Source organism: Dendrobates tinctorius, unplaced genomic scaffold, assembly GCF_039654945.1.
Source record: "Dendrobates tinctorius isolate UK_male_01 unplaced genomic scaffold, ASM3965494v1 ptg000131l, whole genome shotgun sequence".
NCBI classification, from domain to species: domain Eukaryota; kingdom Metazoa; phylum Chordata; class Amphibia; order Anura; family Dendrobatidae; genus Dendrobates; species Dendrobates tinctorius.
The window spans coordinates 4904736-4930929 of NW_027361799.1; the positions used below are offsets into that span (position 1 = coordinate 4904736).

The 26194-nt window shown below is 44.1% G+C and overlaps 1 long non-coding RNA gene and 1 pseudogene across 1 annotated transcript in view; one reads left to right on the plus strand and one right to left on the minus strand.

Annotated features, from left to right (window-relative positions):
* LOC141047991 (uncharacterized) overlaps positions 1-26194 on the minus strand; it is a 224899-nt gene that overhangs the window by 150199 nt on the left and 48506 nt on the right. The window lies entirely within an intron of this gene.
* On the plus strand, positions 25364-26095 carry LOC141048033 (guanine nucleotide-binding protein G(q) subunit alpha-like; annotated as a pseudogene).

The window sequence follows — 26194 nt, forward strand, 5'->3', positions numbered from 1 at the left end:
AAACTAGAACAACATGGGAAGGGAAGCAAAAGACCAGAAAAAGCCATACACCTGACAAATGCTATTGAGAACTCTGCTATTAGAAGTGGAAAGGAAGAACAAAGACGAAAGAATCTAATAAAAATATTGGAGAAAGAGAAACCAAACAAACTAAAATGTTTCTATACTAATGCACAAAGCATGGGCAACAAACAAGGAGAATTGGAACTACTAACACAGGAAAAGAAATATGATGTCATTGGAATCACTGAAACTTGGTGGGACAATACACATGATTGGAATACAAGACTAGAAGGATACAACTTATTTGCAAGAAACAGACTTGATAAACGAGGAGGGGGTGTCGCATTGTATGTTAGAAACGCGTATATCTGCACAGAGATTGAAGCTTCAGAGACTGGGAGTTCTGTGGAAACTGTTTGGGTAAGAATACAAGGACAGAACAATGGAAAGGACACCATTGTAGGCATTTACTACAGGCCGCCAGTGCAAGCCGAAGATATAGATGAACTCTTTATGCATCAGATGGCCAAGTTCTCCAAAAAATATGACATAGTTGTCATGGGAGATTTCAACTATCCAGACATTTGTTGGGAATCTCTCTCAGGCAAAACTAACAGGTCAAGGAAATTCTTATCCTCTCTTGCTGACAACTTTATCTTCCAAAAGGTAAGGGAGAAAACAAGGGGAACTGCTACCTTGGATCTAATCCTTATAAACAGGGAGGAAATGGTTGAGGAGGTAAAAGTGGCTGGGACCCTAGGAGGTAGCGACCATGCTATTTTAGAATTTTGGATTACTAGAGGTGGAAGACCTGTGAAGACTCAGACGTCAAGGTTAGATTTCAGAAAGGCAGATTTTAAGGGATTCAGAAAGAGAATTGGAGGGATCCAATGGCTGGATATCCTTAAAGACAAAAATGTCCAGGAAGGATGGGAAATCTTGAAAAATGAAATTCTCAAAGCACAGTTGTTAACAATTCCGAAAAGAGGGAAGAATAGGAAGCATTTAAGGAAACCAGGATGGATGAACACAGAACTTAAGCACATGCTAAAAAGGAAGAAAGAAATGTTTATAAAATGGAAAGAGGGAGGCATATCTAAAGAAGAATATAATGCTGTCTGCAGAACCTGCAGGGCACAAATCAGATTAGCTAAAGCTGAGAAAATGAACTGAGGCTTGCAAGAGATGTCAAAAGCAATAATAAAGGATTTTGGGGATATGTCAAAAGTAAAAGAAAAGTCAAAGATGCTATAGGATTTTTACAGGATGAAAATGATGAAATGGTAAGACAGGATGTTGAGAAGGCTGAACTTTTAAATTCCTATTTTGCATCTGTTTTCTCTCAGAAAGGAAATGCAACATCAACTGTTATTCACTGTCCTATTGAGGGAATAGAAGAATCCAGGATATCTATAAACAGAAAGATAGTGAGGAAACACTTAGCTAACCTAAATGAATTCAAGTCTCCAGGTCCAGATGAATTACACCCCAGAGTACTGAAGGAGATAGCAGAAGAAATTTTTGAACCCCTCTCCATAATCTTTGAAAATTCTTGGAGAACAGGAGAAGTGCCAGAAGACTGGAGAAGAGCAAATGTTGTTCCTATCTTCAAAAAGGGGAAGAAGGTGGACCCAGGCAACTATAGGCCGGTGAGTCTGACTTCTATACCAGGAAAGATCTTTGAACAAATTATTAAACATGTATGTCAATACCTGGATAAGAATGAAGTGATTAAACAGAGTCAGCATGGGTTTCTAACTAATAAGTCATGTCAGACTAACTTAATTTCCTTCTATGACGGTATCACTGATTGGGTGGATCAAGGAAATGCTGTAGATATAGTATATCTTGACTTCAGCAAAGCATTTGACAAAGTCTCTCATACAATCCTTATTGAAAAAATGACTAAGTATGGAATGGACAAGGCAACTGTTAGGTGGATTCATAACTGGCTTAGTGATCGGATCCAAAGAGTGGTCGTAAATGGCTGCACATCCAGTTGGAAGAATGTCTCAAGTGGGGTACCACAGGGCTCTGTCCTGGGCCCTGTATTGTTCAACATCTTTATCAACGATTTAGATGAAGGAATTGAGGGTAAACTGATTAAATTTGCTGATGACACAAAGCTAGGAGGGATAGCTAATACTAGAGAAGAGAGAGAGGATTCAAAAAGATTTAAATAAACTGGAGAAGTGGGCAGCAACTAACAGAATGGTTTTTAACAGGGAGAAATGCAAAGTACTACATCTGGGCAATAAAAATGGAAAAAGCATATATAGAATGGGAGGAATAGGGCTAAGTGACAGCACATGTGAAAGACTTGGGTATACTAATAGATCACAGACTGAATATGAGTCAACAGTGTGATGCAGCAGCAAAAAAGGCAAATGCAATTCTAGGATGTATTAACAGAAGCATACAGTCTAGATCACGTGAAGTCATTATTTCCCTCTACTCCTCTTTGGTCAGACCTCATCTGGAATATTGTGTCCAGTTTTGGGCACCACATTTTAAAAGAGACATCAACAAACTGGAGCAAGTTCAGAAAAGAGCGACCAGAATGGTGACCGGTCTGCAAACCCTGTCTTATGAGGAAAGGTTGCAGGATTTGGGAATGTTTAGTTTGCAAAAGAGAAGACTGAGAGGAGACTTAATAGCTGTCTACAAATATCTAAAGGGCTGTCACATTGTAGAAGGATCAACTTTATTCTCATTTGCACAAGGAAAGACTAGAAGCAATGGGATGAAACTGAATGGGAAGAGACACAGATTAGATATTAGAAAAAAACTTTTTCACAGTTAGAGTGATCAATGAGTGGAACAGGCTGCCACGAATAGTGGTGAGTTCTCCTTCAATGGAAGTCTTCAAACAGAGGCTGGACAGACATCTGACTGGGATGATTTAGCGAATCCTGCTTTGAGCAGGGGGTTGGACCAGATGGCCCAGGAGGTCCCTTCCAACTCTATGATTCTATGAAACTACGATCAAAAAAGCCCACTTATTTAATAAAGATCAAAATTTATTACTACATCAAAGAACAAACATGGGGGAGACAAAGTGCAATTGTGCATGACAAACAAAATACCAAAAGGGTACAGATCTAAACAGGGCATCAGAAAATTTTAAGCACATCAATATCCATATAGACAATGGCGGATCTTAATAGGGGCGGATGTGGCGGTCGCCCCGGGCCCAAGGTTTTTTGGGGGCCCAGGGGCAGGGGCGGGCTGGGCCGGGTGGCAGAGAGGCAAATGCCACCCGGACCGCTCCCCCAGCACCTGTACAGGGCCGGCCGTGCCCTGTGCTGTGATGCCGCCGGCAGCAGACAGCCGCCCGCGTCACATTCTATGAGGGGCCGGGAGCTGTGCACGGCCGTCACCTTGACGGCTGCTCAGCTCCGGCTGTACTTCCGGGTCAGATGTCGGGTGTGCGCGATGACATCATCGTGCACGCGCCGACATGTCCCGGAGGATGCTGAAAGCAGAGGCGCTGCTGGGGAGTGAGCCGGCTGTGAGGTAAGTGTATAGGGAACTTTTTTTATTTTTTTTTATTTATAAAATGAATTAAATGGGGGGGGGTGACTGGGGCCTCTATATGATGAAGTGGGGGATAAGGGGGGACTGCACATGATGAAGTGGGGGATAAGGGGGGACTGCACATGATGAAGTGGGGGATAAGGGGTGACTGCACATGATGAAGTGGAGGATAAGGGGTGACTGCACATGATGAAGTGGGGGATAAGGGGTGACTGCACATGATGAAGTGGGGGATAAGGGGTGACTGCACATGATGAAGTGGGGGATAAGTGGTGACTGCACATGATGAAGTGGGGGATAAGTGGTGACTGCACATGATGAAGTGGGGGATAAGGGGTGACTGCACATGATGAAGTGGGGGATAAGGGGTGACTGCACATGATGAAGTGGGGGATAAGGGGGGACTGCACATGATGAAGTGGGGGATAAGGGGGGACTGCACATGATGAATTAAGGGATAAGGGGGGACTGCACATGATGAATTAAGGGATAAGGGGGGACTGCACATGATGAATTAAGGGATAAGGGGGGACTGCACATGATGAATTAAGGGATAAGGGGGGACTGCACATGATGAATTAAGGGGTAAGTGGGACTGCACATGATGAATTAAGGGGTAAGTGGGACTGCACATGATGAATTAAGGGATAAGGGGGGACTGCACATGATGAATTAAGGGATAAGGGGGGACTGCACATGATGAATTAAGGGATAAGGGGGGACTGCACATGATGAATTAAGGGATAAGGGGGACTGCACATGATGAATTAAGGGATAAGGGGGGACTGCACATGATGAATTAAGGGGTAAGTGGGACTGCACATGATGAATTAAGGGGTAAGTGGGACTGCACATGATGAATTAGGGGGTAAGTGGGACTGCACATGATGAATTAAGGGGTAAGTGGGACTGCACATGATGAATTAAGGGGTAAGTGGGACTGCACATGATGAATTAAGGGGTAAGTGGGACTGCACATGATGAATTAAGGGGTAAGTGGGACTGCACATGATGAATTAAGGGGTAAGTGGGACTGCACATGATGAATTAAGGGGTAAGAGGGACTGAACATGATGAATTAAGGGGTAAGTGGGACTGCACATGATGAATTAAGGGGTAAGAGGGACTGAACATGATGAATTAAGGGGTAAGAGGGACTGAACATGATGAATTAGGGGGTAAGAGGGACTGAACATGATGAATTAAGGGGTAAGTGGGACTGCACATGATGAATTGGGGGTAAGGGGCACTGCACATGAAGTGGGGGTAAGTGGGACTGCACATGATGAATTGGGGGTAAGGGGCACTGCACATGATGAATTGGGGGTAAGGGGCACCACATGAAGTTGGGGGCGAAGGGGACTGCACATGATGAAATGGAAGGGGGATAAGGGGCTGCAAATGATGAAGCGGCACTGCAGATGAAGTGAGTGGGTGATAGGGGACTGCAATGGATGAAGTAAGGGGACTTCAAATTAAAGTGGGGACATTAAAGTGGATCCCCTATGGCCAAGATCACGTTGGGCGATTTTGTGCGTATTGGCCGTAGGCCTACAGCTTATGTGCAACGTCTTTTTAGGCCATGTCCACACGTGGTGGAATGGTGGCGGGTTTTCCGTATGGACCCGCAGCAAACCAAGTGCTGCGGTCCGTACTGCTGTCAATTCCCGCACAGGGACCGCAGCGCTCAGGTGGGAAGGGGGGTACAGGGGCCCAGGTTTTATGAACAGCCCCGGGCCCATAGTCCACTTAATCCGCCACTGCATATAGACAATAAGGATCCATTAAATATTTATGTCTCTCACTATATAGACATTTGAATATGTATGCAAACAGATTTCAGATGAATAGAATGAACGTGTAAAAATATTGCTGGAAGTATCTTGGAAAGATACATGGGCATACACATAGATCAGTCCTCATTCAAGACCTAGCAGCTTTTTTTTTTTTCAGTTGCTACAAGTACCACATTTGCTGGATCACGGCAAAACCCCAAGTGTCGCACATGTCTGCAAGTCCCATAGGGAATAAATGAGGCTGAATGCAGTGCTGCCACAAGTGATCTGTTACATGGCAAATGCAGAAAAACGACTGGATCTGCTGCGAAATGCAAAAATCGCTGATTTGACAGTAGCCCAAGTCACTGACGACAGTGTCTGCATTACTCATGCTCACCAATGGGGGAGGCAGCACTAAACGTGCCTAGGGCAGCACAAACAATACGGCCCTGGCAGGAAGATGTGTGTAAGGGTAAATCAATATATTTACTTTGTTCTATGTTCAGCTAAGCAAATCCTTAAAATGTTTATTCAATAGCTATTCGAAACATACCTCAAATTTATCTGACCAACTCAGCTGAGGAATTCAAAGATGGTTAACCATTTTTTGTGACGTTAAAAGGACAACCCATTACACATTCTGGGAAGGACTTGGAAAAGCTCCATGAGAAGTGAGTGAACAGTAGGAAACGTTGAAAAGACATGTCCAGCTTCTAGGTGCCGTTACTAATTTATTGCCGTTTCAATACATATTCCAGTATATCACAGCAAACGGACGCCTCTTGCCAGCCTGTGTGTTTTGACTCTTATGAAGTCTTAGTACAAGAGTCAAAATGCATAGGATGGCAGTAGGGGTCTGTGTGTTGCACTATTGCATATATTGAAAGAGCAAATGCTCAACTGCACCAGGAAGCTGGACCTGACTTTTCCACTAACAATTGTACGCCAAGAGGTGGCGATTGCCTGTGCTTCTGGTCAGGATGGTCTGAATTGGGAATTGAGGATTAGTACTGAGGACAGTGACATGTGGCTTGAATAGTAGGAATTGTATGCTTACTTGTATGGTAGTCACTAGCATTTTCTCTCTAGATTTCATCAACCTTTGGTGAGTGCAAAAAAGGCAAGAGCTATTTTACCAAATGGCACAAGAAAACCTTTGAAGATCAAGAACTTGCTGGAACTTACATCAACCATACCCATGAGCAAGAAGGAATTTCCCATCTGAAGTTGAACAACAATATTGGGTGAAAGGAGAAAGCTTAAGGTAAGTCTCACCTCCAGCCATAGGCAGCCCTGCCACCCATCTTTATAGAAGTGGAGATAAGCAATGATGCATTATGGAAGATGTTTGGTCAATTAGTTTTAGTTATCGCTACCATTGAGAGTGTAAGTTAGCTAACTTGTCTGTCTAGTTCCACAGATCTACAGCAATTAAGAGAAAGTGGACAGAAGAAAGAAGACCAAGAAGATGAAGTGGAAGAAGGAATCAATCCAGGAAAGCAATGTGATAAAGATGATTCAAGAAGCTTCTTGAACAGTACTCAATAAGAGTAAAAGAGCCCTTCCCATCACTAACCATGTGCAAATCAGCCAAACCGCTGCACAGTACTGCCAAGACAAATGGAGGTGAGCACAGAACAGAATTCTGAATTATACTTCATGCAGCACTATGGGAACACCCCCATCTTCTACTAATGGCTGCACCATACACAAGAAGCATTTTCTACCATCTCCCTTTTGTCTCCACTTCCTCAAGTGACATTTCCCAGTGAACGCATTTGTCTTGGTTGAAAGCAATGCCAAATTTGAAAAACCATCCAAAACACTACATGTGAACATAACCCAAAACAAAAATGTTATTCCACCACTTGGGCTATTTGTCTTACATGCACATTACCATGAAAAGGATGTTCCTCAACATATTTCCCAGGAAAATCCATTTCAGTTTAATTTTTGTATGTTTTATTTTGTGCCTGTAAAAATGGCATAGGACTGACAACATTGTTCATAGCTGTGACCTGGGAGTCTGAAATGCTTCCAGGGGTATTCCCCATGATGATACCATGTAATTTGAACACTGTTCCTAATGATTTCAGATTTATTTTTAGGCCCCAAAATCACCCGAGGGGGGTTGGGGTGGGAGGTCGTGGCACAAGTGCTTACTTTTCCCATTGACTTACGTTGAGCTGGTTAGACGTGTTTATTGGGTATTCCAATTTGCTGGACCCAACCAATGAGCACCTGAGCTTTTTAGTGCTCACCCATCACTAGGGCTTATCAGAATACCATTAGCGGTTTCCTAATAGCTGCATCGGAAACCTGGAGCGCTACCATTTATCAGCAGTTAGGCGCTGCAGCTGCATGTGTTGCAGCTGTGTGACAGTCACATCACATGCCTGGAGAGACCAACACAGACAGGCAGTCTCATCAGGTCCTTTGTGATCAGACATCTCCCTCATTTCACATGGGATGCCATAATTTGCACAGATTGCTTAGGCCTCTTTCACACATCAGGTTTTCGCCGTCAGGCGCGATCCGTCGCTTTTGACAGAAACCGGATCCGGCGAAATGCAGTGCCGGATCCGGTTCCCCCCCATTGACTTGCATTTGCGCCGGATGGCCATGCGTTTCATCCGGTTTTCGCCGGATCCGGCAATGTGTCGCAATGTGTCGCGATCCGGCGTCTGGAAAAAACGTCTACTGTAACGTTTGTCTCCGGCGAAAAAGCCGGACACGCCGGATCCAGCGCGTCCGGCTTTTTCACACAATGAAAGCCTATGAGCGCCGCAATGCGCCGGATCCGTTTTTTTTGGTCTGAGCATGCTCAGTAGCTCTGCCCACAGGAGATATATAAAAGGAAGACAATGGGACCCTCAGCCACACCCAACATGCCACCCAAGACAGCAACCAGGCGCAGGAGAAGGCAGCAGACATCTGCAGCAGCAGCACCATCAGCACCACCCCAAATGGAGCAGCATGCTGAACGGGAGGGGAGTCCAGAAGCAGATGAGAGACTGTAATTATCAAATCCCCCATTCCTCCAAACTAGGGCCATGGAATATCAAGATATTCATTGGCCCTTTGTTTCTCTTTATTCAACAGCCGCCAAAGAGATGCAGCAGCAGCAGAAATGGCAGCACTGGCAGCAGCAATACCCACAGCCATGGAGTCTGGCCATCAACAGGACAGCACATCTTCTTCTGGGAGCCCTCCCTCGCATCGTCAGCGTTTGACGGTAAGTTTTTATTTCCAAAATCCATCATCTCTGTAATATATGTCTATTCATTGCCTTTTATTTCAAAACAGGAATCACAAGATGAAGAGGAGCTCCCAGAAGAAGAAGGAAGGGGTGGACAGACGCTTGGAGTGGGCTCACAATTCGTAAGTTTTTTGCATCAAACGCAGAAACATCACACTACACACAACACATAGAAAACAATGTTCTGCAGACCACACACAGCAAACAAATGCCTACATCCAAACTCATAACATTTTTTGTTTTCTTCTCTAGTCTTCCCAATCTGGTGCTCGGCCAAGAGGTCCTCGCAGTGCCTCCCAGGGTCGTCGGCGACAGCAACGCGGCGGTCACCAGCGTGTAAGTATAAATATTTTTGCTTTTTTTTTTTGCACTTTTTATTTCATTTCTTTTGTGGAGGCTAATTATGTTATTTTTGTCTTTCTTTCACAGCCTTCACAGCGTGCTCCCGACTCTGACGGTGAGGATGGAGGGATTGATGTGGACCGCCTCATCGATCTCGTCAGAGAAAGGGAGCCGCTCTGGAATATGGCTGACCGCCGCCACGCTGACCTGATCATTACCCGACGACTCTGGGAGGAAATCTGTTCTCTCCTTGTGGGCCGCTGGGAGGACCTCGAAGCTCGGGCCCAGATTAAAGAGCGTAAGTATATACAGTACCGGTTGCTTGATTTAAACCAGTGTTTCCCGAACTCCAGTCCTCGTGGTCCCCACGGATCATGTGTTCAGGATTTCTATTTACTATTGAAATCCTGAAAACATGACCCCTGGGGACCATGAGGACTGGAGTTTGTGAAACACTGATGTTGTATACTAACCACTCCTTTCTCGTTTCAGGGAACAGAATTGTGAATCGGTGGCGGTCTGTGAGGGATCGTTTCAAGAAGGAGTTCAATAAAGAGATGCAGGCCCCGAGTGGATCAGGAGGACGCAGGAGCAAGTACAAGTACGCACAAGCCCTGTCGTTCCTCCGGGAAACAATGCTCACCAGAAGGTAAATATTACACACCACATGTGAAAAAGATGTAACTTTTTTTTTTTCAGCCAGGGCCATACCATGTCAGTATTTTAATTGTTTTTTTTTCTCTTTATTCCACAGCACGGTGAGCAGCACTCGGGATCCTGCACGATTGGACCCTTCTGAGGCGATCCCTGAGGAGACCGGCACCGAGGGACACTTCGACCGCCCCGGTACATCTGCACCTTCCCTGCCTTCCCACACATTCGACCCATCTGTCCCATCCACCAGCACAGGAGCATCGTGGCCGCCTACATTACATGAAGCTGCTGGTGAGGAGATCGCTTTCCCTTTACCCCACCCTTCTGCCCCTGCCGCCTCTAGTACACCTGTGGGTACTGGGCGGCAGCGGCAGAGGGGTCAGGAAAAGAGTTATGCGCAAGAGTTATTGCATCTGAATGCATCTTTCCAGAACTGTCTCAAAGTCTTGTCAGAGCAAATCTCCGCAGGCTTTCAGCAGATCAACTCCAGCATTCTGGAGGTGAAGACACTTCTGCAAACCATGCATTCAGAAGCAAGATCTTCGCCAAACCACACCTTTTTCAGGTCTGTTGAGGAGCGCATGGAAACGCTCTCTCCTGCCCAGCAGATGCATGTAATGCATTCGTGCCACGGTGCTCTACAGCAGGTTACCTCCCAACCTCCACCTCCCACCACTGTAGTTCCTCCACCTGCACCCCCTCCAGCCACTTTCCATCCTCCCCCTCCTATTACATCTGCACCCCCTCCAGCCACTTTTCATCCTCCCCCTCCTACTACATACCAGCAACCTCCCCAGTACCAGCAACCTGCCCCGTACCAAACTCCTTCCCCGTACCAAACTCCTTCCCCGTACCAAACTCCTTCCCCGTACCAAACTCCTTCCCCGTACCAAACTCCTTCCCCGTACAACATCATCTGCTCCTACAGTCCCTGCCCAACCCTCCACTCCACCACCCACCACCTCTTCTGCTTCCCACATGTCCACCCATTCTGTAGTTTTTTCCACACCTTCACCTCTAACTGTTTCTTCCCCACCACGATCCCAGTCCTCTCTCCACACACCCAGTGTCGAAGTGTCCCGCAGCCCCTCCAGCAGTATTTCCACCCCACAATACACAGAATTGTAATGTGTGTTTTTTAATAAAAATGCCCATTGGGTTTAAAACCTTTATTAAAAAAGTTTTTTGCACTTTAAAAAATTTAAAAAAAAAAAAATTTTAAATAAAAGTTAAAATTATCGTTTCACAATGGTTGTCTGTCTTTTCTTTCTGCGGCGAACTATGTTTAAAAAAAAGGTTAAATACAGGGTATTTCAAAGGTAAAAAGGTATTCAAAACCAGGTATATAACTGTGGGTAAATTTTAGCTTTTTGCCACAGTTGTGTTCCTGGTTGTGTTTGAAGCAAAGTATTTCAGGGCAGGAAAAAAAAAAAAAAAATTAGGGAGTCAGCTGACTTAAATCCAGTCAGACTCCTGATGTCCACTCACAGTCCTCCTCCTCAGGTGGCAGGTCTCTGCCATTTAGATCAGCTTCATTGCCTACTGTCACCACTAGAGGGAGCCTGGATGGAGAACTCACGACTCCTCTGTCAACACAGCCAGCTCCACCACCCTCACCAGAAGCCAGAGGAAAACCAGAAAGTTCACAACAACTATACTTTAGGAGGATAAAATTTATATCCTTCTGGTACCCCCAGGATTTCTATTCAGGAATGAACTGGTGGCTATTCTCCTGCACACCCACTCTATAGGGATCATCTCACAGAGTGGCAATGAACCAGTTGCACTTAGTCACAAATGCTGTCCTGATACCAGATTCTTGTAGCAGTTTGAATATGCAGCTGGTGGTCTTGTTGGAGATGGATGCTTTCCTCTCAATGTGGTCCTTCCTGGCTGCATTGCCAGCTGTGATCTGGTCCTTGGACTGCATGAGGACAAAGCCAGGGTAATTCAGGAGCTCATACAGCTAGTAAGTTTTACCTTCATGCAGCTTCTTGCCCAGTCTCAACTCATGTGTGTCCATGATCATCTATGTCTATGTTAATCTATTACACTGAAGGTCACTTGTCTGACCAAAACCTTTACTACTGCTTACTACTCCTGGAATAAATTGTCACCATAATACCAAGCTGAGTGCCATTTTTTGCTAGATTATATGCCAACTTGTCAACTCAGACTAAGGCCTCTTTCACACATCAGTATTTGTATGCCAAAACCAGGAATGTATCCATAATAAGGAACAGGAGTCAGTCTTTCAATTATATTTTTTTCTCGGTAAGTTCCATTCCTGGCTTTGGCATACAAACACTGATGCAAAATACTGACCAAACACTGACGTGTGAATGAGCCTTAACTTGGCAGTTGATGAAGAATTGGTAATAGATGCAGGACAGCCAACAGCTTTAATTTATGATAAAAACAGAACCTGAATATTGAGACAGAAGTCTACAGTCCTGATTGCTTTATGCATGGATCATCACACAATCTTGCATCAGAAGTGGAAATTTTCTAAGACTTCTTAGAATTACAACCATTATGGACATCCATGACATGTCACTGAATACTGCAATACTAAATCTTTCCACTGGGAGCACTGCAGAACAATGGAACACTTAGGCCATGTGCACACGATGCATTTTCCAGCAGATTTCTTTTTACGCGCTTTTCCACTGCGGATTTGGAGAATGGAGCAGGTGGAAAACTGCAGAAAAGTGACATGCTGCATTTTTTGGACTGCACAAAAACCGCACAGAATAAACTGCAGCGTGTGCAAAGTGGTTTTTGATTTAAATTGTACTGTAAATCACTTTGCGGATCTGCAGCGTTACTGCGCGGTAAAATCTGCTGGGGATCCGCAGGTAAAATGCATCGTGTGCACACGGTCTAAATCAATGAAAACTACAATACATTTTATTTCTATGGCGCCAACATATTCCGCAGCACTTTACATTTCGGAGGGGACTTGTACAGACGATAGACATTACAGCATAACAATAATCACATAGATCATAACAGATACCAAGAGGAATGAGGGCCCTACTCGCAAGCTTACAATCTATGAGGGGAAAAAGGGGAGACATGAAAGGTGGGTGGTAACAATTGAAAAAAAAAAAAAAAAAAAACGCAAGCTGTGCACACGCTGCGTTTTTTTCCACGCGGTTTTTATGCGGTCCAAAAAAATGCAGCATGTCACTTCTTTTCTGCAGTTTTCCACCTGCTCCATTCTCCAAATCCGCAGAAGAAAAGCCGCAGTGGAAAACTGCAATAAAAAAGAAATCAGCAGGAAAAATGCCGGTCATATCACCTGCGGATTTCTTAAAGTCTGCGCGGAAAAATCCACAGGAAGAAAATCACCATGTGCACTTAGCCTTACTGCCAGATATCTCCACTGGTGAAAACTGATCAGATCACTCAACTGAAATTAATAAATTCTAAGAAACTTTCTTTTAACCAAGCAATTATCCCACAAATTTACTTAATCAACATTTGCATAATTCAGGGATCAGGTTTTGTCCATCCTCAGAATAGGGGTGAACAGCCTAATGCAGAAGGAAATTTTTGGCTTCCAGGGAGAAGGAGACACCTGAGGTGAGGGGAAATGCTGGATTATACTAATGAGCCTCACAATAACCAGTGACCACATAGGAGCAGCACTGAGGAGCTGATGTGAGGCCAATGGCAGGAAGAGACGTCTCTCAGATCACCATGTTATTCTAGAAGCTGCAGCTGATCTGTTCTGGGTGGAAGTTGTCTGTCATCAAGATGATTGATAATAGATGGCTCCTAATTGTGAGCGAATCTGAACTAGATACAAGGTCAGATAATGTGAAGCCTCCAATACATAGATAATGGTCTTCAGAATGATGCAGGGCCTTCATTCCTCTTGGTATTGGTTTTGATCTGTGTCTATTGTTATGCAGTAGTATATATTGTCTGTACAAGCCCCCTCTAAAATGTAAAGGGCTGCGGAATATGTCGGCACTGTGTCACCATCACCCACTGACCGATTTGCCAGTTTGGGACAAGAAAGGCTTTGTACAATTTAATGAGACTCTTGCACACAGTGACACGCTGTAAACAATTTGAGATAATAGCAAAACCATTTTTTGCTTTTCATTCTATTGTCAAAGTCGCTGCCCATAAAAAATATGATGAATTCTCTGTTGGAAATGCAACTGCAGATATTCTAGCCAAAGAGGCAGCCGTGATAAGAAAAGTGTTTCAACATTAACCCCTCGAGGTTTCAGGAGTTCAAGAACAGACCCGAATATCCATTTTGCAGAAGAAAAAGACATCTCTTGTTACTTCCCAGGTGGATACATATCCTCCCTTTTGTTTGTTTAAGCAGGGTTTTGTGTCATGACTTAAAGTGGAGTTCTGTGCGTTTATACCAAAATATCTACAGGTTGAGTTCACAAGATATAATCATGAAAGTTTGGGTCATTTAGGCCAACAGAAAAGGTTAGGCATTCTCAGAATGATTACTGGAAAAAGATGGAAGAGACTATATAAAGTATTGTTCAATCATGTCTCATTTGTGCTCAAATGAATCCAAGACCAAAAGGACAAACCTCCACTCCTCCAAATTGCACCTGCAGATGGTCCATGGTCTATGTTACAGATTGGTCTGTTACCATCAGGTAAAAATGGTCTCAAGTATGCATTGGTGTAGTAGATGTTATTTCTAAATGGGTTGTATTTTACATGTCAGGAAAGATGATGCTTTGTCCACAGAGAGCATTATTTAATCATGTCTTTTGTACTTGGTGGATCCCAGGAATGGTCACCTCTTATTGAGGAAGTCACTTTACAGGAAAAGTCATGCAAGTAGTTTGTACTATTCTAGGGGTACAACAGTTTAATCTACCTTACCATCCACAGTCTGCTGGTATTGTAGAAACGATGAAAAGAACAATAACATCCAGAATTGCTAAGATGTTGTTGGACAAAGGAGATACTTGGGTTGATGCCGGACCTTTTGTACTGTTGAGTGTGATGAACGACTTCTTCCACAACTCAATTTCCTCCTTTTGAACTAATGACAGGAAGAAAAATGCAATTTTTCCACATGAACCATTTTTGTCCACACCTCAAACAGATGCTGTTGCAAGGCCCAAATGGTTGCAGTAGTTACAGGAAAGCTTGAAAGCCATACTTCCACATGCTGCATCAAGAACGCAGAGAATGGAGACGACATATGAATCTATATTCAACAAAGGGGCTCTAGTGAGGATTAAACTGTCAGGAAGAATGGACCTTGGGAAAGTAACTGGGAAGGTCCCTTTGAGGTTATTGAAACCATGGGACAAGTTATGATTCTTGTTCAACAAGCATCTAATGTAGTTAAAATTACCCACAGACAATAAAGTGTGGGCACATGTTGATCAATGCAAGTTGTATATTGCAGAATGATACTGCATTTATTTTAGGAAGAAATGGATTCCAATAAGAGCTGGAATATTAAACATCCTGCCCTTGATGGATTTTATTCAACACCAATCCTACAGGAGAAGACAAATCTCAGGAAAAGCCAATTGATGTGAATCACATTTCTGTTACTCTATACTATTTCAACTGATCTATGCAGAAGATCTTTTACATCATGGAATAAATACTAGTGAAGTGAATGAACCTTGCCAAAAACTCTACATTCACAAAGTCCAAGAGGATCTAGTCTACAATACCTAATAGATGAAGACATACCAGACAATTCAGCAGATATTACTGGAAACATTTGCATGGGTTATGGTGTAAAATGCTGTATTGAGCTACACTTCATACACGACACTGACATAATATTACATGCTACCACAGGACCCAAGACCAAGTTCACACAGTTACAAGAGATTACATACACACTAATAAGACAGGCACATGGGAATGCCGTCCTACAGATGTGTTTTACTGGAATATAGAAACAAGAGATTAGGAGGAATCTGTGTGGTCAGGTGAAATTCAAATGATGTGATCACAAAAGGGAAAGTTGCAACACCCAAAACAGATATGTGGTTAAGGACACAATTTTGGGAAAATTTTGGAGTCTTGATTACTTTCCATTACAGAAGGAGATGAAGATTGGGTAAAAACATGGAACTTCCAGATAACCAGTAGCTATAGTGTGGCGCCCCTGAGGCTCAGTCGCCACAGAGGTACTGTACCTTCTCCTAAGGTGTAGTGCCCCACCATCCAGGTAAGGTGGGAACTACTTTCCACACTCCAACCCCACACAACAGGGTTGTTCTGCACAACCACATTGCAGCTCAGTGCTTAGAGAGTAGCAGGGCACCTCTGGTGGTTTCCTACATGGAACACTGGATGTGCTGGGAGGTGGGTGGAGTTAAGATGTGTAAAAGAGGGAAAGTGTAGGATTAAAGGTTCAGTCTGACAGAGGGTCAGTGAGGAAGGAAGCCACTCGGGAGAAGTGGGGATCCCTGGAAGAAGGGATGGAGGAAGGAGTGCTGCAGCTGCCTCAGTGATCTGAGCCAGCTGGCATGGGAAAGAAACAGAAGGAGAAAGACGTAGAACAAGCTTTCATAAGAGAAAGAACAGTGCGGAACGAAGGAGTAGGAGAACAGAGGAGACGTGGGGTGGAAGAGGAACCCTGCCTATAGGTTCTCAGTGCAAGGCTGGGGCCCAGTCCCCAAGGTTGTATGGACACTTATGGTTCTGCATCAGACACCGGTGGAGTAGTTGCCTGTAAATGCACTACTCCCATCTAAGACTTGGGGCACAACAGCAACTAAATAGAGAGCCAGGACTCTGGTGAAAGGAGTCCCCGATAGAGGCTACAGCTGTCTGCCATACGAGTAGAGTTGTTAGGAACATCTGATAGGAGGAAATTCAGAGTACCACGGTACTGGAGATCGTCACAATTAAAGGCGCTATAGAGGAGTCGTTCAGGAAAGGTACATGTTGGCGGAGTGTTGGAGAGGAGCTTTCTATCTGGCCTGAAGGTTGGCTGAGTCTCTAACCTGGAGGACACAGCCCGGAGGAAGGCATCCTTGTGTACCGCAGACTGAGTAAAGCCTTGGAACTACAAGCCTCAGTGTCCTCCATTCATTCTTGCGCCAACCTGCTCAGCACCACTACATCTGGGTACCATCCTTTAGACTGCCTACACCTTCCCATTACAGCTACACTGCCCTGGGACATCAGCCCTGCCTGTGGAGGGCTATACCAATACTGCTGCATCCCATCATCTGTCCCAGAGGATCTGTCTGCCGCGTTGGCTTAACACCTCCCTTGCCGAGCACCACAGGTGGCGTCAAACTGTTCCATTTCACTAACTTCATATACCGCCATTGACTTGGGCTCCCAGGGCCATGGTCTGGGTCACCGCTGCTGTGACACGTTCCCCTGACACCAGCCCAGTACCGAATACCCCGCAGCCCTGGGAGGGCGACCCAGTAGCTTTTACAGTAACAAATACTAAGGCTCCAGAAGTAAGGATTACACCACATTTTTGTACTTATTCAGATGTAGTGATACCAAATTGGCTAATTTTATCTTATTGGGTAAAATTTGGAGATTCAAATAAAATTTTACTAAATCTTGTATAATCCCTGCAGTTAGAAGGTATATGATGACCTCTGATGCCACAGACATGCCAGCTCAAGACCATGGTGATGCCAAATGCTGTGCTTTATCGCTCAGAGATGTGGACAACACAGAAAACCCTATTGACCTGTGCAGTTTTGACTTCTGTAAAGAGCTTGGTGAGGGAGGATTTGGAAGTGTTGATTTATCCTCAGTGTTCCCCAATGTGTCCTGCACCAGATACACTGGAGGGACATACATATTCATTGTAGTGATCCATTACACAGATTCATATAATATATGGCAGTTTGTTCTGATCCGTTGTGATTTTTAACCTCAGGTCATCTTGCCATCACACCCAGTCAGCAAGGAACTCGTGGCTGTAAAAATAAAGAATAAATGTAAGGAGGAAAAGGTGTACAGTGAATTAGAAATCCTGAAAATGGTCATCTGGTGCTGTTATTTGATCTGTCCTTGGTCTGAGTAGACATTAGAAATATACCAGAAGCTTTTCAGTGATCTGTGTGCGTGGCATCTGCCATTTACCATTTGTTCCTGCGTTTGCTTCTATAATGTTGCTAAAAGTCTCTTCAGAAGGGGGATAGAACTCTCGTGCCACCAATAGGAAGGAGCAATCCTAGTGGTCAATGTGCTACTCCCTATAGGTGGCGCTAGAGTTCTTGTTCTTACTCTCTGAAGAGACAACAACTTGCACATTTCCCAAAGGAGCATTGCAGCTTTAAAGTCTCCTCATATCGGCATGCTTACCATGTCACTCTGCTAGGAAAGACGTTACCCCTGGGACCCCCTTCTAAAATGTTCAGTGTTTTCACTTGGTTTTTTTTTCTGCTGCCAAGTATGAGCGTTTATGCATCTTACATAGTAATGCCTGCTGTGGGCACTTGCTAATTAAGCAATTATTCAAAGCAAGTTAGTCATTTCATCCTAGAAAACTTCTGATAAATTCAGATCTGGCTTGGGGAGCGTATGTGTGCACACAATTTATTTCTAAGTGCAATATTTTCAGAGTCTCTTGCCGGTTAAACATGGCATATGGACAGGTCAGGAGACAGGCAAGGCTGGGCAGATATTTAAACAAATATGCTTCTTGTTAAATTGCACACCACTTAGCTGCTGCTTTCTTTTGCCTCTACTGTCCCTTTACACATTCTGTATACTCGACATCAGCCCCTCCATTCCCCCTCTCCCATGTACAGCACAGAGGCTGACATTTCACAGTCACTCCAAGCCATCCAGTGCACAAAACCTAGACAAATCAAGCAAACTGTTCATGTCTCCCTCTAGTCACTGGTGACATCTGATCTAACCCTTGGTCCCCTTCCACCATTATAAAAACTCACCCTGCAGCACAGATATCCTGACAATCTTATAAACATTCACTGCTCATCTCCTTTAATGGTGCCCTCTGGAACTCAGTCAACATGCAAACTCCTGCATATCCAAGATTTAAGTTAACCAAGTTGGTTTAAGTGGTAAATTAGGTATAAACATGTGATAATGATTTTAACTGGACCATAGAGCAGAGGGGTTTATCTGTAGGTCATTGGCAAATCCAGATGTTTTTTAGCAACATAAGCTGTAAAAAGTTTCCACACATCTAGAAGCAAAGTTATCCAATCACCATGATCTTACATATAGAAGATGCCCATCTTTTCCCAGAAAGATAATATGAATTTGTAAAGGTTGGGAGAAATGGGTGTTGACCAAATAAGTGGTGAGTCAATAGCTATTGATAGTGTATGGTCATTCATTCTTAGCAAATTCAGCTGGATCTGTCAGTGGTCTGGAGACAAATACCAATGAATGGGGCCAATTTTATTATTCCATAAAAATACCTATAGGTTGCACCATCTATTGGGCACCCAAAAGCAAATACCAGCTGACAAAATGATGAAGTTGGGTCTCCCAATACCTTATCACTGGACATAAGTAGCTGCCCAATTAATCTGGCAGTGGCTCTCAGAATACACATTAATGCGATTGCCATGTGTCAATCACACCAACAGTTTTATTCACTATAGCAGCCACTGTCCCAAAAGTAACATATTCAATGTTTGGTATTTTTGCCTTGGAGAAGTCACTGCTCAGATCAATCTAAATCTCATGGTACTGATCTGTTTTCTTCAGGTTGGAATTCCCAAGGATGCAGTCAACAGCTGTGCATTATAGATATCTTTGGCTCTCGACTATTGGCATGGTAGAGGGTTGATGCACAGGGACCTGAAACCAGACAATGTGTTGCTCATGGACAAAGCTAGTCATAAAATCAAGCTGAGTGGCTTTGCTTTGACCCAACTTGTAGGAAACTTGTCCATGTCACATTATCCTGTACATGAATACAGAGGACTAAGACATTATTCTTCAATCTTGAGCCCTACTATAGAGAATTGCTCATTGGGAGGTGTCTTTGTTGCTTTAGCTGGCTATTTTCTTTGGCTTAAAGCAATGGAAACTGACAAAATGTACCGAGTATACATCAACTGGAAACAATGTCCAGACTGTACTCCACCTGCTCATTGGGAGAGGTTAAGAGAAGCCATAAACATGTAAGGCCAGGTCTTCTATCCATGATCCTCTTGTAGTCATCCAGTTTCGTCTTCAATTACCTCAATTTTCCCTGGAAAGTAAATGTATTGGACCATGGCATCAACTTGGCAGTTAAGGTAAAGGAATTTGTAAAAGAATTTGGAGAACAAATAGCTTGAGCTTTTTTTTTGCAGCTTGCTGTACAGATTACTTTAGTGAGAATATCAGGTCTTATGTCAGCGTTTTTTCACAATATGTTTTCTTTTGTAGATTATCTTGATTGCCAAACTTGGGATATACATGTTACCATCACCACCTCTGGGCTTGTTCTTTATAGTTTATGGAAAAGCTCGAGTTTATGATCATGTGTTGCTTTCTGGGTTCTGTATTAAGTCTTGAGACAGAAGCCTGAAAGCCAATCATACTCATCCATACAGAAGTCACACTGCTCTCTTAGATCCAATGTGAAAATTCTAAGACTTCATGGAGGGACATGGTGCCACGATCATTCTAACCAGATCCTGGTGATGGAACCTACTGAGAAGTCCATGATTATGGAAACAGAAGCAGCTTGAACAAACTAGTATTGCATGAAACCTGTAATTTTTAATCTGAAAGTTTTGCAGAGAATTGACAATCCACAGAAGACTCCAATGCTAAGGAGGTCTGTCCACAAGTTCATACAAACATATGACTTGTTCTGCCATCTTACTTAATACTGTAAGCATCTTTGACCTGTTCACAGGACCCTTTTATGCCAAGTTCACATGTGCAATATTCAGCCTTTTGAAACAAGTATTCAGTTTAATGTATCAATAAGAAATAGAAGAAATGAAGAGGATATGGTTGCATTTTAATCTAGTTTTTGAAGAAATCTACATTATACCTGCTTCTTTCTACTTGATCAGCCAACAACCTGTGACATTTGTCTACATTTCATAGGCTTACTTTGGGATTCTTTTGCAATGACCACATGAGTCCAGAAGGGAGACCAGGAAGTGCCACTGACAAACATGGATCCACTCAGCTTCCAGGATGACATGAGAAGCGTACACCACCATGCTTCAGGAGAATCATCTGCACCCAGAGAATTCTTAACGTGTTGATGTCAATTGCCAGTTTAGATGACATGATGTGACAAATATCACTATGGACCTAGCAACAGGTCATCCACGCAGACCAGACTCCTTTTCTTTACTCCGCCCTGTTCAAGGGATCTTAAAAAGGAACACAATCTGAATAGTGGTCTCACCTAGTGGACCCTAGCGGCCACTTCAGCTCACACTTGCAGACTACATGCCTTTCATGGACGGTCTCTGGGATGGTCTGAAAAACACATGTCAGGAACAAAGCAGGGTCATTTTTCTCAATTTAAGTTGTCAAGGAGGCCACCAGCTCAATCCAGTTGCAGACCACCCTTTCTCCAGACTCTGCACTGAACCCAAAATGACCACTCAGGCTGGTAAATGGAAGCAGAACATTCGGAGAGCAACACTCAAGCCACAGACATCTGTAACATCTGACTCATCTTCCTGTCCCAAGTGGGCCTTTCCAGCTCCGCCTCAGTATTTGGCTAGTTAGAGCTTCTCTCCCTCCAGATAGTTGGGGTCCTCCCTGACAATGAAGACCCTTGAAATGGGTTGCAAGTCTACATTATTGCACCAAAATATTCAAGAGTTGTTTTGTTGCTTAACCATTTCGGGCAATTTACCTACCAATATCCCATTATCACCAATAGGAATCCACAGAACATTGCACGTTAAATATAATTGTAAAAATATATTTCATCTAAATGTTAGAGCAAATAGTAAATCTAACTATAGTTTATTCTGCAGCAGAAAATCCAAATCATCCAGTGTCATTAGTAACAGCCTTCAGTATAAAGAACAAGGAGACTTGGAGGTGATTTGGCCCCACAGATCCTTGACCTCAATGTCAGTCTGTGTGATCACATGGAGACAGGATTTGCACAAGCCTCATACACTGAAGATCTGCAGGTAGTTTTCCAAGATGTTTGGAAAGACCTGCCTGACAAATGCCATCAAAAACTGTGCGCAAACAAGTACCTAGAGCTGGTGATGGCAGAGATTGGTCCCCAAATACTGATGCAATTAAGATTTCTCTTTTCTTCATTCATTTTTATAATAAGTGGATAAGAAATTATGAACACCAGTGTTTTTGGAGGCATTTTTCCCCCACGACACCTGAAGCCCAGGGTGGCGAAACATGTCAAGGTGCTTGTCAGCTCCCCATTTTGTGTCTCTATTGTCCATTACTACTGGCTTGAGCACACAGCAGCGGCAATATTTGCTCCCAGATGGTCCCAGAGAGTGACTGGCAGCAGCAGCACTGGCAATGTTTGCTCCCAGTCCCAGATAGAGTGAGTGGGGTGGGAGTGTTGTAATACATCTCTGCCTCTGGTCTTAGCTGGACATTATATATTATAGATTTGCCTGGACTGTACATTGTATATTATAGATCTACTACCTGAGCATTATATATTATAGATCGCCTGTCCCTGGACATCATATATTAGAGATCTCCCTGGACATTATAAAATATTTTTTTACGTACAAGATAACTTTTAAACCCTGAAAATCTTAAAAGCTAGGGGGTCATCTTGTATGCCAGATTTCATCTTATAGGGCAGGTGCAGAGCAATCTGCAGTCATTGTGTATGGTGGTGGTGGGAAGATGGGGGCAGGGAGTGGTCCTGATGACAAAGTGAGGGGGCGCCTCACCAGGAAGGTGCAAGTCAAGTATACCCATTGCCTCATTATGGCAGCGGTGCTCTGTGCAGCTCTCTGCTAGGGTGGTGGCTCTGTAGCAAAGGGGGCCTCGCTGTCATTTTGTCAGAGCCCGGAGGCCCCTGAAGCTCCACTGGAGCAATGCGGTGGCCTCCAGGAAAATGGCCACTGGGGCGGTGCATGCTCAGATGTAGATCTTGCCCCGAGATCTTGGGAGACTAGATTTGAATCTGAGCATGCGCCATTCCCAGGCAAATCCACAACGTGTGCATATACCCTTATTGTAAAATCTGACACTGACCATACACCAATGACACAGATACCATTTTTTCAAGTAGGTGTTTAAACATAGACATATGAATAAGGCCTTAGTCAGAGACTGGGCAGTAATAGAATAAAATCAATATAGTAATCCTACAATGTCTGCTGGACATGTTATGGGGAGAGTTTATAGTTCAGTTAGTACATAGACACCATACTTGTTGTTAACCAGTCAATATTTTGTCCACAACACTGCAGTGTCAAAAGAGGAAGACAGCGAGACAGGCAGCAACATCGCATCAGAGAGCTCTTGACCTCGAAACAGAAGATCCTCAGATCCTGGTAATGTGACATAGCATAATACCAATGAATAAATAATATTCTTATTAAAAAGGGAACCTGTCACCTCGTTTTGTTGCTATAAGATGCTTCCACTGCCTTTAGGGGCTTATCTACAGCATTCTGTAAAGCTGTAGATACGAAGAACAAGTTATATTATACTCATCCAGGGGGCGGTCTAGTCTGATGGGTGTTGCAGGTCTAGGTCCAGCGCCTCCCATCTACATGTGATGTCGTTATCTTCATTGCTTTGTGGTGCGCTCTTGTGCTGGCGTACTGATCTGCCCTGTTGAGGGCAGAGCAAAGTACTGTAGTGCACAGGAGCTGGTAAAGGTCAGAGAGGCCAAGCACCTGCACACTGCAGGACTAATAATGTGCATGTACTGATGATGTCACCATGGATCAGAGAGACCAATGGTTAAAGGGTTAATTTACACGCTCGGGTCACTGTCTCTGCACTGTCAGGAGCAAAGTCTCCTCTGGTCATGAAGGCTCCAGAGTCCATGTACTCAACTAAAGCTCGCACCATTGTTCTTCTCAGCCTCTGTGCAATGATGGGGAGTCTTCTCTGGGAGTGTGGTGTTGCAGGCTGCTTTCCCTGTGGCACCCTCTGTTTCATGCCCTCTGCCTGCACACCTTCCGGTCCAGTCCCCCTTCCTTTTCCTCCAACCATAGCAGTTACATGGTCCAGTATGTGTAGGGCAGAAAGTCTCCCCCCCCTGGCAAACCTGCCATCTGGCCACGTGGTTCTGTATAAGGAGCAGTGAAGGTAGCCTCCTTTGGGCTCTTACTCTGCCCTCAACAGTGCACATCAGTACACCTACGCAGGAGCACGACAAATCAAGGAAAATTACATCACATGAAGATGGGAGGTGCCGGACCTGTGCACCCATCAGACCGGACCGCCCCCGGGTGAGAAGAAAAACATGTTTTATTATAATCTTGCAGGTCAGATCAGGGGCTTATCAAGAGCATTCTAGAATGCTGTAGATAAGCGCTGTGTTATAGTGACCACTGTGTCCGCTAGGGGGCGCTGTGTGGGTGTCCCAGGATGGGCCTAAATTCATATCCATTGTGTTAATGGGTATAGGATGCTGAAGGATTGTTATGTATCTCAAGGTGGATGGCCTTGAGATGAAGGCTTGCTTATGTGCTGATCAGCAGATCTGATCTGTCATTCCAAAGTGTCAAAGAAGCCTACAGATAATTGATGAGATGGGCAGGATCAATCTACAAATCCACCCAGGGGTGTGTTTAAGAGTGTCACAATAAAGTATATGTGCATGAATGCTTGAAGGACCTGTGATGAGGTCATAGCCATGTGACCCACTGGGCGTTGCTACGGACCATATAAGGTAACCAGAGTAGGTCACATGGGAGAGAACATGGATCGGATTGAGCCAAGTGGAAGGTCCCAGCAGGCCTAGGTGGAGGAAGGTGTGCTACCTTCCTAAAGACCACGTGCTGAGGCTGTTGACCCGGTGAGGCCTGGGCATATTGGCTGCATGCGAGGAGGGATAAGCCTCCTGTGTCCATTGTTTCAGGCTCAGTCCTGGAGCCTCAGCAAACACTTATTCTTGCTTTCGCCTTAGCTAAAGGCTATTCCTTATGTTATGTGCTGGGTTATGGAGCAATAAACCCTATGAATTTTTAAAGGAGCATGCCTCCTGATTGACTCCGGTGGCTCCTGAGCGAGTTTATTCCCTACAGCACCGAAAGGCAGTGGACACAGCTTATAGTGGCAAAACGAGGTGACAAGATCCTTTTTACTCCGCGCGCTTTAAATACATCACTGTCCCCATTGGGGCACAAAATCTAAATATCCTATTAGTAGGTCTTTGTGTGGGTTTTTCGTATCACACTCCAAACACAGAGAACAAACTCTGCACAACTGTCATCCTCTGTGGGATTTGAACCCCCAATCCTACAAAGCTGTTGCGCTGATCACTGAGCCACTATATACAGTGCGAACCACAGAGCCACTGTGCTACCGTAATACCCATGCAAGAATATTTCTGCTGGCAGCATTGTGTATTAGCTCTGTGGACATCATATGCACTAAACATCTGTTTAATTCATTTGAGGATTTAATATCCTATCCTTACAATAGGCAATCAATATTGACATCAGCACTGATCAGCTGACTGAAGGAGTTGTACAGTTGCATGGAATAAGGACTGCTATTTTACCATGCTTATACACTATGTTCCAATGTATTTATTTAAAGGGATCTCCCGTCTCATCAGTCTGCCTCCCCCCAATCTGCACAGCATTCCCCTTCTTACAAGGAGAAGAAGCAGGTCTGTGCTTCGCAGGGTGGGGGGTCTGTCTCTTTCCAGCACCACAAGCAGTTAGCAGACATGACTCTATAGTCCATCATGGTGTGCTGCCTCAGCGAGGAGGCCAAGGAAGCTCGGAGGATCAGTGACAAGACAGGCAGTTCCGCCAAGACATGAGGGACACCTGCCGGGAGCAGATAAGGATTATCCATGGATCTGGCTACTCTGATGAAGAGGGGCTTCACTAAGTTTGTGTACCAGAACATATTCACTGCAATGCAAGCTATGATTTGGGCAAGGGAGACCCTTAAAATTCCATACAAGTATCAACACAACAAGGGTCATGCACTGTTATTTCAGGAAGTTGATTTTGAGAAGGTGTGCTCATTTGAGATCCCTTATGTAGATGCAGTGAAATATTTATGGAATGACCCTGGCATACAAGAATGCTATGATAGGAGACGGGATCATCAACTGTCTGATTCCACAAATAATTATCCAAATGACCAGGACCGTATTGCAGATCATGGATATCTACCTTCAACAACTTGTGCTTTGAGTCAGAGTGCCCACAACAGGAATCAAATATCCATTTGATTTACAAAGTGTCATCTTCAGAATGGTGGACATAGGAGGGCAGCAATGAGAAGGAAGTGGATACACCTCCATAATGTTCCTAGCAGCTCTTAGTGAATATGATCAGGTGCTCATGGAGTCTGATAATGAGAACAGGATGGAAGAGCGCCAAGCACCATTTAGGATATTATCACATATCCGTGGTTTCAGAATTCTTCACTCATCCTATCCTTATAATAGGCTATCAATATTGACATCAGCATTGATCAGTTGACTGAAGGAGTTGTAGCGCCTCATGGAATAAGGACTGCTATTTTACCATACTTATACACTATG